Source organism: Chiloscyllium plagiosum, unplaced genomic scaffold (assembly GCF_037043375.1).
Source record: "Chiloscyllium plagiosum isolate Xiang-an unplaced genomic scaffold, Cpla_swu_hap1 HiC_scaffold_4, whole genome shotgun sequence".
Classification (NCBI taxonomy): Eukaryota; Metazoa; Chordata; class Chondrichthyes; order Orectolobiformes; family Hemiscylliidae; genus Chiloscyllium; species Chiloscyllium plagiosum.
Window position 1 is genome coordinate 87,876,990 of NW_028270142.1, and position 14,318 is coordinate 87,891,307.

Consider the following 14,318-nt stretch of genomic DNA (forward strand, 5'->3'; position numbering starts at 1 on the left):
CATTTGAACAACACCCTCCAAATACTGGGACATGGAGGCCTCTAACAAATGACAGTAGAGACCAATCACTATTGCTCAAGCTGTTTGTACACGTGGGACAGTAATAATGAGGACTTTTCCCCACATTCACCCAACCCCCACAGTAACTGAAAAGGGCCGAGTTACATTGAGGACATTGGATTTATGGTGTGAGGCATGAAGTGAGCAGTTCCTGCATCTGGTGTCGGCTATAGGACATTTTTGTCATAATTCATGGGATATGGTCGAATCAGAATTTATTACCCATTCTTGAGAAGGTGGTGGTGAGTTGCTATCTTGAACCGTTTCAGTCTGTTTCACATAGGAAGACTCACAATGCTGTTATGGAGGGATTTCCAATATTTGACCCATTGACATATTTCTGAATCAGAATGGTGATTGCTGCTTTGGCAGCTAGAGAGAATCTTTTCAGGCCCTAAACATTGCTTTGACCTCACAGCTATTAGCAGAATGATTCATGATGTTGCATGATGTGCATCGATTGCTTTGACCAGGATTTGTATTTGAAGGAAATGACAATTTCGTTTTCTAATCCTAGAATCCCTGCAGTGTGGAAACAGGCCCTTTGGCCCAACAAATCCACACCGACCCTCTGAAGAGTAACCCACCCAGACCCAATATTTATCCCTGACTAATGCACCTAACATACACATCCCTGAACACTATGGGCAATTTTGAATGGCCAATTCACTTGACCTGCACATGTTTTGGACTGTGGGGGAGAAACCAGAGCACCTGGAGAAAGCCCATGCAGACACAGGGAGAATGTGCACACTCCACATAGACAGTCACCCAAGGCTGGAATTGAACCCGGGTCCCTGACTCTGCGAGGCTGCAGTGCTAACCACTGAGCCACCGTGCCATCCACTTTATGGAGTGACTCGCAGTGTCAGCCTCTCAATATCAGTAAACTATTTCATTCTCTGCAAGATTTTCATATTCCCATCTTAGTTGCCCTCCTTGGCAACCGCATTGAATCATAGAATCCTAACAATGCAGAAAGAGGCCATTTGGCCCATTGAGTCTGCACTGACCATTCCACCCAGACCCGCATTCCGCCTCATCCCTGCTATCCTACATGGAGTTTTTAACCATGGCTAACCCACATAACCTGTACATCCTTGGACACTATGGGCAATTTAACATGGCCAATCCACCTAACCTGCTCATAGAATCATAGAGTCATACAGCACAGGAACAGGCCCTTTGGTCCAACCAGTCCATGCTGAAAGTAATCTCAAACTAAACTAGTCCCATCTGCCTGCGCCTGGCCTATATTCTTCCAACCCTTTTCTGGAATTATCCTGTACTTTCATGTACTTATCCAAATGTCATTTAAAGGTCGTAATTATATCCACATCCACCACTTCCTCAGGAAGTTCATTCCACATGCAAACCACCCTGAGTGTAAAACATTTTCTCCTTATGCCCTGTTGAAAGCTCTCTCCTTTCACCTTAAAAATATGACCCCAGTCTTGAAATCCTCCATCCTAGGGAAAGGACAACTATCATTGACAGTATCAACACCCTTCATAATTTTATAAGCTTCTATAAGGTCGCCTCTCAATCTCCAACCCTCCAATGAAAAAAGTTCTAGCCTATCCAGCCTTTCTTTATAACTCCTTCCATACCTGGCAACATCCTGGTGAATCTCTTCTGAACCCGCTCCAACTTAACATCTTTCCTATAACTGGGCACCCAGCATTGGACATAGTACTCCAGAAGGTCAAAGTGAGGCCTGCAGATGCTGGAGGTAAAAGTCGAGAGTGTCGTGCTGGAAAAGCACAGCAGGTAAGGCAGCATCTGAGGAGCAGGAAAATCGATGTTTCAGGCAAAGGCCCTTCATCAGAAATGAGGCTCGCAGCATCTTTCCTGATGAAGGACTTTTGCCTGGAACATCGATTTTCCTGCTCCTCAGATGCAGCCTGACCTGCTGTGTTTTTCCAGCACCACACTCTTGATAGTCCTCCAGAAGAGGCCACACCAGTGTCCTGTACAAATATAACATGACTTCCCAACTCCTATACTCAACAGGTCTGAGCAGTGAGGGCAAGCATGCCAAATGCCTTTTTAACCACCCTGTCTATAGGTGACACAAACTTTAAAGAATTATGCACCTGAACCCTTAGGTCCCTCTGTTCTACAATACCACTCAAAGCCCTACCATTAATTGTATAAACTCTACCCTTGTTTGTTGTATCAAAATGCATTACTTCACACTTATCCAGATTGAACTCCATCTACCATTTTTCAGCCCATTGACCCATTTGATCAAGATCCCTTTGTAATCCTAGAAAACCCTCTTCACTGTCTGCGATGCCACCAATTTTAGTGTCATTTGCAAATTTACGAACCGTGCCTTCTACATTCTCATCCAAATCATTTATATAAACGACAAACAAAAGAGGACCCAGAACCTATCCCTGTGTCTTTGGACTGTGCAATGAAACTGAAACCCATGCAACTACAGGGAGAATGTGTAAACTGCACACAGACAGTTAGCCAAGGATGGAATTGAACCCAGGTCCCTGATGCTGTGAGACAGCAGTGCTGTCCTACAACGTCCAATCACGATCCAACGATGATCTCCACTAGCTCCGATGACTCACAACTCGACCCCGTCCTGATAAGAACAGACACTTAATCTTAGCCAAAAGGCCGAGAATACATGTCCAATTTTTTTTTTATTTCACAAATATACTTTATTCATAAAATAATTTGATGGTCTGTACAGTTGGTCATGCCATACATATGTAAACATGTACATACAGAGATCAGAATTTATCATTTTATACAGGTCTGTACATTTTTCAATCATATGCCCACATAATTAGCTGAGGCGTCAGCAGAGCCCAAATGACTGCATGGGCCCCCTGTTCTTCGTTAGGCAGGCAGACTTTACACAGTGGTCTTTCCCCACTGCGCCTTGGCGGCAGCTGCCCCAAGCTTCAGCGCATCCCTCAACACGTAGTCCTGGACCTTGGAATGTGCCAGTCTGCAGCACTCAGTCGGGGTCAACTCCTTCAGCTGGAAGATCAGCAGGTTTCGGACCACCCAGAGTGCGTCCTTCACCGAGTTGATGATCCTCCAGGCACAGTTGATATTCGTCTCGGTGTGCGTTCCGGGGAACAGGCCGTAGAGCACGGAGTCCTGTGTCACGGCACTGCTTGGGACGAACCTCGACAAACACCGCTGCATTCCTCTCCAGACTTCCTCTGTGTAGGCACATTCTAAAAGGAGGTGTGTGACAGTCTCGTTCCCCCCGCAGCCGCTTCGAGGGCAGCATGCGGTGCGGCTGAGAGTCCGGGCGTGCATAAAGGATCTCACAGGCAGAACCCTTCTCCCCACCAGCCAAGCCATGTCTTGGTGCTTGTTGGAAAGTTCTGGCGATGAGGCATTCTGTCAAATGGCTTTGACAGTCTGCTCAGGGAACCGCTCGATAGGATCCGCCCTCTCCTTTTCCCGATGGGTCTCAAGGACACTACGTGCTGACCACTTCCTGATGGACTTGTGGTCAAAGGTGTTTTTCTTCATAAACTTCTCCACGAAGGACAGGTGATACGGAACGGTCCAACTACTCGGAGCGTTCCGCGGCAGCGAGGCCAGGCCCATCCTTCGCAACACCGGGGACAGGTAGAACCTCAGTACGTAGTGACACTTGGTGTTTGTGTACCGGGGATCCACGCACAGCTTGATGCGGCCACACACAAAGGTGGCCATCAGGGTGAGGGTGGCATTGGGTGTATTTTTTCCCCCCGTTGCCCAGATCTTTGTACAGAGAGTCCCTTCGGACCCGGTCCATCTTTGACTTCCATATGAACTGGAAGATGGCCCGGGTGACTGCAGCGGCACAGGTTCTGGGAATATGCCAGACCTGTGCCATGTATAATAGCAATGACAGTGCCTCACACCTGATGACCAGGTTTTTTTCCCCGTGATGGAGAGCGACCGTAGCGTCCATCTGCCCAGTTTCTGCCTCACTTTGCTGATACGCTCCTCCCAAGACTTGGCACACGCCCCAGCCCCCCCCGAATCAAATACCCAGCACCTTCAGGTGGTCGGTCCTGACAGTGAAGGGGATCGAGGATTGGTCGGCCCAGTTCCCAAAGAGCATGGCTTCGCTCTTGCCTCGGTTTACCTTGGCCCCTGAGGCCCGTTCGAACTGGTCACATATGCACATGAGTCTGTGCACGGACAGCGGATCCGAGCAGAAAACGGCGACGTCATCCATGTACAGGGAGTCCTTAACCTGCAGGCCACCGCTGCCTGGAATAGTCACCCCTCTCAGGTCGCATCCTTCCTGATGGACTCGGCAAATGGCTCTATGCAGCACACAAACAAGGCAGGAGAGAGAGGGCAGCCCTGCCCGACTCCAGATCTGACTGGGAAGCTATCTGATTCCCACCCATTGATTGAGACTGCACTGAATGTTGGTGTAGAGCAGTCTGATCCAATTGCAGATTCCCTCCCCAAAGCCCATTTTGGAGAGAACATCTCTCATATACCTGTGTGATATCCTGTCAAAGGCTTTCTCCTGGTCCAGGCTGATCAGGCAGGTGTCCAACCCCCTGTCCTGTACGAAGGCGATCGTATCCCTGAGGAGCGTGAGACTCTCAGCGATCTTCCTGCCCGGCACAGCACATGTTTGGTCAGGGTGAATCACCGACCCCAGAGCAGACCTGACCCGGTTGGCGATTACCTTTGACAGAATTTTGTAATCCGCATTCAGTAGTGAGATTAGTCTCCAATTTTTGAGTTCCTCCCTCTTCCCCCTTCCGCTTGTAGATGAGGGTGATGATGCCTTTCCTCATGGATTCGCTCATGGTACCTGCCCGAAGCATACTGACATACACCTCCAACAGGTCCTGGCCAATCAAGTCCCACAGAGCGGAATAGAGCTCGACCGGTAAGCCGTCGCTTCCGGGAGTTTTGCTCTTTTCGAAGGACTCGAGGGCCTTGGTCAGCTCGTCCAGAGATAGCGGCTGGTCCAGCCTCTCTCGTGTTCTGTCGTCTAAGACCTCCGTGATAGAGGACAGGAACGATTGGGAGGCCGTGCTGTCGGTCGGCTTCGCGTCATACAGACTGGCATAGAAGGATTTACTGATCCTCATGACGTCAGCCTGAGATGACATTAGCGAGCCATCTTCTTCCTTCAGGCTGCTGAGCACGGAGCTCTCTTTGTGCACCTTCTGGAAGAAGAAACGTGAGCACGTCTCGTCCTGCTCCACCGAGCGGACCCTGGACCGGAAGATTATCTTGGAGGCCTCCGAGGCAAAGAGCGAGGCTTGCTGGCCCTTCATCTCCTTGAGGTCCTCCATAACATCCACGCCCATCGTCTGCAGCAGGAGCAGGTTCTGCATACTTTCCTGGAGCTGGGACAGTTTTCCCCGACTCTCTCTCACCTCCTGAACACCTTTGAGGATGAAGAACCTCGATGTTCCCTTTTACTGCTTCCCACCAGTCCGCTGCGGACTCAAAGAGGGGCTTCACGGTTCTCCAACCTGCGTAGTCCCTCTTGAGCTCCTCAATGTTTCCCGGGGTCAACATCTTTGTGTTCAGCTTCCACATTCCCTTACCAGCCCACTGCTCGTCCTGTAGGTGACAGTTGGCCAGCAGGAGGCAGTGGTCAGAGAAGAACACCAGCTTGACGTCGGTGGATCTGACCGAGAGCGTTCGGGACACAAACAGGTAATCTATCCTTGAGCGGATAGACCCGTCTGCCCGTGACCAGGTATATCTACGCTGCGCTCCATCTGCAGGGGTGCTGAAGACGTCGTGCAGCTTGGCATCTTTTACCGTGTCCATCAGGGCTCTGGACGTGGTGTCCAGTTTACTGTCCCCCCCCCCGCCGGATTGTCCATCTGCATCAATGATACAGTTGAAGTCTCCGGCCAGAATGACCGGCCTGGACGTAGCCAGCAACAGTGGAAGCTGCTGCAGGACGGCCAACCGTGCACTCTTACCCACTGGGGCGTACACATTAATCAGTCTCAGGGGAGCATTCCTGTACATGATGTCGGCGACGAGGAGGCGCCCGCCCACCACCTCCTTAACCTCGGAGATGGTGAAGTTGCCTCCTCTCAACAGGATACCCAGGCCGGAGGCGCGGCTATCATTGCCCCCCGACCAAACTGACGGCCCATTGGCCCATAAGCTCGACCATCTCCTGTAGCTGCTGAGGTGCGGTATCCCACACTCCTGCAGAAACAGGACGTCAGCTTTAACGTTGGCCAGGAAGGCCATCGTAGAAACACATCGCGTAGCCGATTTGATGCTACGCACATTGATGCTGGCAATTTTTAACCCCATTTTAACAGTTTACAAGGTTAACAGTGTCCATTTGCTGCTGGTCTTGCCCCTCTGGGGTAGCTGTGTGCATTCCCGTGGTGACGGCAAACTGCTGGACCATCCCAGGGCTGAGGTAGCTTTCCGGCTCCAAGCTGAAGCCATTTCCCCGCTGTGGTGTCTTCGGGTCGGCCCCAGGGTCCGCATAGTTCAGTTCTCCATCTGACAGCGGGGCTGTCACAGGACCGCTGCTCCCAGTTACCTGGAGCTGTGGGCACCTCTTGGTTCTCACCGGGTGGGGGGAGGCCTTTACCTGTCCCCTCAGAGGGATAGTCTTTGCCTGCTTGGGCGGTGCAGCCCTCCTTTTTCCCCACGGCGCACTGTCTCTTCCTCTGGTGACGACCCTCCTTGCGCCCGTCCTCACCGTCGGAAGAGCTGCCTGTATCCTCGCCGTGTAGGTGTCGCTTCCCCCCCTCGCTGGGTCACTTTGGGAGGTTTCCTCTTCCTGCTTTTCACAGTAATCCAATCCTCTGCCTCCTTTGGTCCCATCTCTTCCATTTCCTCTGTCTGTCCTGAAGGAGCTTGGATCGGCTGATGCACCTCCCCGCTGTCTGCCGTCTGCTCCACTACAGCCTGCCCTTCCTTCTGGTTGCCTCCAGACACCGTTCCCATGCTGTTTTGTGGTACCTTGCTGGTCTTGGGCGGTCCACGGCTCGTGTTGCCACCTCCAGCCATCTGTGTGTAGGTGGCGGCCCCTCGTCTTGGGCAGGCCTTGTACACATGGCCCGCCTCTTCGCACAGATTACAGTTCTTGGCCTCCTTACATTCCTTGGTCGGGTGGCCTTCCTGCTTGCAATTTCGGCAGACGGTCACCTTGTAATCCACCGCCATGTGGCCTGACCTCCCGCAGGTTCGGCACACTTTTGGCTGCCCTGCGTATGTCAGGTAACCTCTGCTTCCTCCGATGGCAAAGCTGGAGGGTGGGTGGAGGATGTTCCCACTGGCATCGACCCTCAGGGTTACCCTGACCTGTCGTTTGCTGGTCCAGATCCCGAAAGGATCGACCACATCGGTACTCTCTCCCTCGACCTGGACGTATCTCAAGAAGGTCAGGACATCTGCTGCTGGGACGTGAGGGTTGTACATCTGGATTGTTACAAACCGACTCCTCTGCGCAGGAAGCACACACAACGGGACTGCTGACAAGGTGGAGAACAGAGGCTCCCCCTCCTTCTCCTTCAAGACCTTCAGGAGCTGCTCACAATTCTTCACGCTTCTGAAGGTCACATCGAAATAGCCTGCCGCAGGGAAATCCTGCAGGCAGTACACGCCCACTGCTTCAAACCCGCAGCACTCCAGCAAAATCTTCTTCACAAACACCGTCCGATCGACCGGTGTGTGCTCCTCCACCTTCTTCACAGTCACCCTGACTGTGTTGCGAATGCCCTGGCCAGGGCTGCGAGCGGCTGCTGAGGCCATAGCTCAGAGGTTGGCTGGTACCTGAATTGGCGTTAGGCCGAAGCCAGCATAAAGATCCACCAAGAGCAGGTCAGCACAACCCAACGATCCTCCAACGTCCAATCACAATCCAGCGATGGTCTCCAGCAACTCCGACAACTCGCAACACGATCCCCGTGGTTTCTCCCCCGCCAGCACACGTCCGCCGCGTCGAACCGACAGCACTCGAGCAGAATCTCTTCCTCTGGTCCTCAGGAACTACACATATTCCGAGCCAAAATTACACAACATGTCCAATGCCATTCTCTGTGTGAAGGCAAAGTGGATACATGTGGTGTTGCTCATGAAATGTCGCCTGAGATATCGGTGGCTCCTCTGTAAGGTGGAGGTCGGAGAAGTGATTTGGAGTTACCAATTGCCCACTCAGATGTTCATGTTAGGAATTGTCACCATTTAATTTCTCTCCGTGAAATTGGAAAATGCATACCAATGAGGAGCGATTAGGTAAAAATGAGATGTTAATGCATGCAAATAGGCATGCATTATGGAGCCATAGAGATGTACAGCATGGAAACAGACCCTTTGGTCCAACTCGTCCATGCCAACCAGATATCCCAACCCAATCTAGTCCCACCTGCCAGCAGCCGACCCATATTCCTCCAAACCCTTCCTATTCATATACCCATCCAGATGCCTTTTAAATGTTGCAATTGTAATAGCCTCCACCACTTCCTCTGGCAGTTCATTCCATACACGTACCACACTTTGCAAGAAAAAGTTGCCCCTTAGGTCTCTTTTACATCTTTCCTCTCTCACTATAAACCTCTGCCCTCTAGTTCTGGATGCCCCGACCCCAGGGAAAAGACTTTGTCTATTTATCCTATCCATAACCCTCATAATTTTGTCAACCCCTATAAGGTCACCCCTCAGCCTCCAACACTCCAGAGAAAACAGCCCTAGCCTATTCAACTTCTCCCTATTTCTCAAATCCTCCAACCCTGGCAACATCCTTATAAATCTTTTCTGAACCCTTTCAAGTTTCACAACATCTTTCCAATACGAAGGAGACAGAATTGCACGCAATATTCCAACAGTGGCCTAACCAACGTCCTGTACAGCTGCAACATCAACGTCACTATCAAGTTTCTCATGTTGTTGTTTAAAACCTGATTGCAGAATCAGGCATCTTTTCTTGATGTTGAGAATGTCACTTTTCATATCCTGTCATATTTTCCCAAATGACTCATTATTGCTCACAATTCCAAGGGTTGAGTAATTTCCACAAATTAACTTTTCTTTACTCCAAAGACTCTGCCTGTCATACTGTAAAATATGTATTTTTTTTCTTTCCACAGAGGGAAATGTAACATGCCAAGCACCAAATTATATATCAATATCCTGAATCCTTCATGGTATGTTCTAGAAACTGCATTTTGAGGAAAAAGAGAAACAAGATAATTTCTAAGGGTAATTTCTATTGCCTGAATTTGTATTTTGTTTTATGGTGTGATATTGTTAGTGAGTCAAATGGTTGCGATCTCATTTTTATGTTAACGTTCGGTGAAAGGGCATGAGAAATAAAATAACTTTCTTAACTTCACTAAAGCTTGCTGCTGAGTTATTTAGATAAAATTACTCACTTCAAAGGTAACAGAGTACACACATTGATTTACAAAAAAGGAAGGAAAAACCTGAAATCTATCCATGACATTGTGTTAAATTGACAGTTCCCCCTTTTATGATACTGGAGCACACAAATGCTTTGAACTTTTAATTGTCCCTTCTCATTGCATAATGTTACTGCAATTTTAATTTCCTTCATTTGACAATTCTACAGTAAAGCAAATCATTCTCATAATGTACTGATTGGCACAAAGTATATGTAATTTTCCATCTATCCATTTGTGAGTGGTTTGAAAACAATGATAATGCATGGACTGATAAGCTTACAAAATATTTCCTTCTTTGATAACCTTTTTATAAAGGAAGGAAGATGTAAAAACATGTTGCAAACTCAAGTATTGGTATCCATCCAAAGACTGCAGTCTATGCCCCTGTGACAACTGGAGTGCAGGGAAGGTTTTTCATATCCAAATCATAGCCCAAAGCCTGGAGAAAATTCATGGGGAAGGCTGCAAGAGGGAGATATATAGTTCACTTTTGAAGGTTAGAGATTGAACTTTGTTCATTTTGATTAATAATTTTCTTACTCTCAAAATTACCTACTTTGTTATGAAACCGCCTGTCTGAATTTTGTTATCTTGTTGTGACCTTTTAAAAGGATACCTTTTAGAAAAGCATGCTTTTGCACTTATATTCTATTAACAATATGTAATTACTGAAATTATTCACACAAAAATGAAATCTGCAGTTACTTTGCATGCTAATTATATTTCAAAAAGACAGTTACAACACAAATAATAAGTGCTGGTCAGTATCCTCTGTGGATGCAACAGGCAATTAAGTAACCAAACTGGTACAGTAAAAGAAAATGCTGGAAACACCCAGCAAGGCAGGCAGTATCTGCAGAGGCAAGTTAATGTCAAGGTTTTGCTTAGAGTCTGTACCTGTTCTCTCCAGGGATTCTGTTTACCTGGTGAGTATTTCCAGCATTTCCAGATTAGTTTCAGATTTGAAATATCTACAGTATTTTACTTTCTAAAGGGATGTTGAAATGATCCTGGTTTCGACTCATAATATTTCCCCATTATGTAAGATGCATGCAAGTGTCTATATAGTCAGTGCTGAAAATTAAGCATCAGTTCTAGACACTGCATAGGAAGGAGGATGTGATCAATGCAAGAAGATGCATTATAGATTTATGAAGGTATTTGCAGGAATTAACTTTAGCTATGAGGAGAAAGTAGATACGTTTGGGAATGAATTCTTTGAAACAGAGGAAACTGAGGGGCGATTTAATTGAGGTGTATAAAATTATGAGAGGTCTAAACAAAAGGGTAGGAAGGATTTATTTCCATTAGCTAAGAGGTCAATAATCATTGGACATAAATGTGAATTAGTTGAAGGATAGGAGAATTTCTTTTCAGCTGGAACATTGTGGGGGTTTGGAACTCAATGCCTGAAAGTGTTGGAGAGGCAGAAACCCTCATCATATATTTTATACTGTAACATGTAGTCATCATGTTAGTGTGGTTAGCGTTTGATGTAATATTGATCTTAATTTTCTCGAACAAATTCAGATTTTACTCAATTCTAAACTCTTTCCTTCATTCATGAACCTATCTTCTTTGTTTATATAGATAATGTTGTACAGCTTATAAGCAAACTGTTACATTGGTAATTATGCTTTGCTCCAGTGAAGCTGTGGAATATTTGGCTCACACTTTCTTCCTTATGTGAATTTCTCTCTGATGTTCCTTCCGACAGACCGAGGGTAGAAAATTTCCATAGAGAATTCCTTACTCTAAAAAAAATGTAGCTTTAAGATTTACAAGTAATGAATGTTGCTTGCAGCATCTAATTAAATGTGAAAACATCCTTGATGTTGGTCTTCCCTGATGATATGGAAAAGGATTTTGATTGTTCAGGATAGTATCCACCTTAAAAGCATAGTGTTAGCTGGACTTCTATCTGAATATTATTACCATTTATTCAAACCTCCCTGATGTGTCTTTTTAATTTCCTCCTTATCTGAATTGGAAATAAAGCAAGGATTTACTACAATACTTCACACTTATTTTTCAAAAACTACCCCGGAAACAGATCCTTTTGAATGTATATATAGAATGAATGCATGTTCATTTAAGTATTTAATATAACTGTGTTATCCAGGGTAACCTGAACAGAGGCGATTTTGCATGTTACTGATATTACTAGATGGACACTATTGCCCAGACCATCTTTATGAAAAATGATAAGTACCATTTGTCAGACAATATACACATTATTGTTTTCTTTCAACAGTAATTGTGCCAAGTGTACAGATTATTTTAATCCCTCTTTTAAATAAATGGAGCACACATTATAGATCAGTAGTGCCACTGCAGGCAACAATATTGAACCTGAATGTCCTGCAGGGGTGCACATTGCATTGCCACTCACTTCCAGCATGACCTATTCAATGTTATTGCTTTAGGAAGGAGCTTGTGTGGGAGTCCCTTGCAAATGCTGGAAGCAATGGAACTGTGAGATGGTGAGTCACACTGACAACTGGCTGGTGTGATGTTCATTTTCTAAATTTGATCTATCTGGATTCATTGAATTTTCATGTCACTCTATAAAGATCAAGTGTTCAACTGCAAGATGTACACTGCAACCTTACAATTTAAAAGACCACTCAAGAAGTTGCAGGCCAAGTGCTTATGACTTACTTGTGCTTGGGCTGAGATAATGGAAACACTGAAACTTTGTGGTTGAAGTAGGCTGTTCTTGCAGACAGGCAGGAAAGAGGAATGTCTGAGCATGTCAGGAGACTGAGATCGAGGCAACATGACCAGGAGGTGGAGCTGAGGATGCAGTGTGGGTGGAGGAGAGGTTTGTACACAGAAATACCTGCTCCTTTCTCTCTATCCTATAGCTTACCGAGAAGCAGTGCCTTACTAGAATCTCGCAGAAGCTGAGCACGGCCCTGTAAGAGGCTGGTGAAGTCTTTTCACCATCAATCTTTATGCCTCCACATTCTTCTAGGTGGCAGACATCAATAACATCTTACATTATGTCACTTTTGCAGCATCTCCACATCTTACTGCAGTGAGCCAAACCAGGGCTAAGAGGGCAGGTAGCTTCTCCAGGATGCAGATTCCTGATGGTGCAGGTTATCTTTAGCTGCATGCATATGACATGACAGGTAATTGATTTAATGGGATAGATTTAGGGAACACACAGGCCACTATTCCAAAATGTGCAGCAGATCTGCAAAGCTGCCAGGATCTTGATCTTGTACTTTTAGCCAAAACAGCTACTTAGAACATAGAACATAGACCGTAGAATGATACAGCACAGATCAGGCCCCTCGGCTCTCGATGTTGCACCAACCTGTGAAATAATCTAAACCCATCCCCCAACGCTATCCCATCATTATCCATGTGCTTATCCAAGGATTGCTTAAATACCACTCATGTGGCTGAGTTAATTAAATTGGCAGGCAGGGCATTCCACACCCTTACCACTCTCTGAGTAAAGAACCTGTCCCTGACATCTGTCCATCGCCCTTCAATTTGTAGCTATGCCCCCTCATACAAGCCGATGTCATCATCCTAGGAAAAAGACTCTCACTGTGCACCCTATCTAATCCTCTGTCTATCAAATTCCCTCTTAGCCTTCTTCTTTTCAATAAGACCTTCACTTCAGACCAGGCAACATCCTGGTAAATATCCTCTGCACCTTTTCCAATGTTTCCACATCCTTCCTGTAATGGAATGAACAGAATTGTACACAATATTCCAAGTGAGGCTGCACTAGCGTTTTGTATAGTTGCAGCATGACATCACGATCCAGAACTCAATCCCTCTACCAATAAAACCTAACACATCGTATGCCTTCTTATCAGTACTATTAATCTAAGTGGCAACTTTTAGGCATCTATGTACATGGACACCAAGATCCCTCTGCAAATGCACACTACCAAGAATCTTTTCATTAACCCAATATTCTGCATTCCTGTTATTCTTCTCAAAGTGAATCACCTCGCATTTATCTCCATTTGGCACCTCTCAGCCCAATTTTGCAGTTTATCCAAGTCCCCCTGTAACCTGCAACATTCTTCCATACTGTTCACCACTCCACCAACTTTAGTGTCAAATGCAAACTTACTAACCCATTCCCCTACGCCAGGAGTATCCAAAATAAGGTAGTTGAGCTTTCAGCATGGATTGTTATCTGGGACATCGATCTTGTGGCCATTTTGGAGACATGGATAGCACAGGGTCAGGAATCGATGTTGCAGGTTCCAAGGTTTAGATTTTTCATTAAGATCAGGGAAGGTGATATAAGAGGGGGAGGTGTGGCTTTGTTAGTCAAGGACAGTATAACAGTGGCTGAAAGAAGTTTTGACGAGGACCCGTCTACTGAGATGGTATGGACTGAGGTTAAAAACAGGAGAGGAGAGGTCACACTGCTGGGAATTTTTTTTAGGCCTCCGCGGAGTTCCAGGGATGTGGAGGAGAGGATTAGCAAAATGATTCTGGGTAGGAGCGAAAGGAACAGGGTGGTCATTTTGGGGGACTTTAATTTCCCCAACATTGACTGAAAATGCTATAACTCTAGTATGTTGGATGGATCAGTTTTTGTCCATTGTGTGCAGGAGGGTTTCCTGACACAGTATGTCGCAGGGTTGACAAGAGGGGAGGCCACACTGGATCTAGTGCTTGGTAATGAACCAGGTCAGGTGTTTGATTTAATTGTAGGTGAGCACTTTGGAGAGAGTGACCATAATTCAGTTACGTTTAGTTTAGCGATGGAAACGGATAGGTACATGCCACAAGAGTTATAGATGGAGGAAGGGCAAATGTAATGCGATTAGGCAATTCTTGGAAGGCATAGAATGGGGTAGCAAAATGCAAGGATGGGGGCAATGG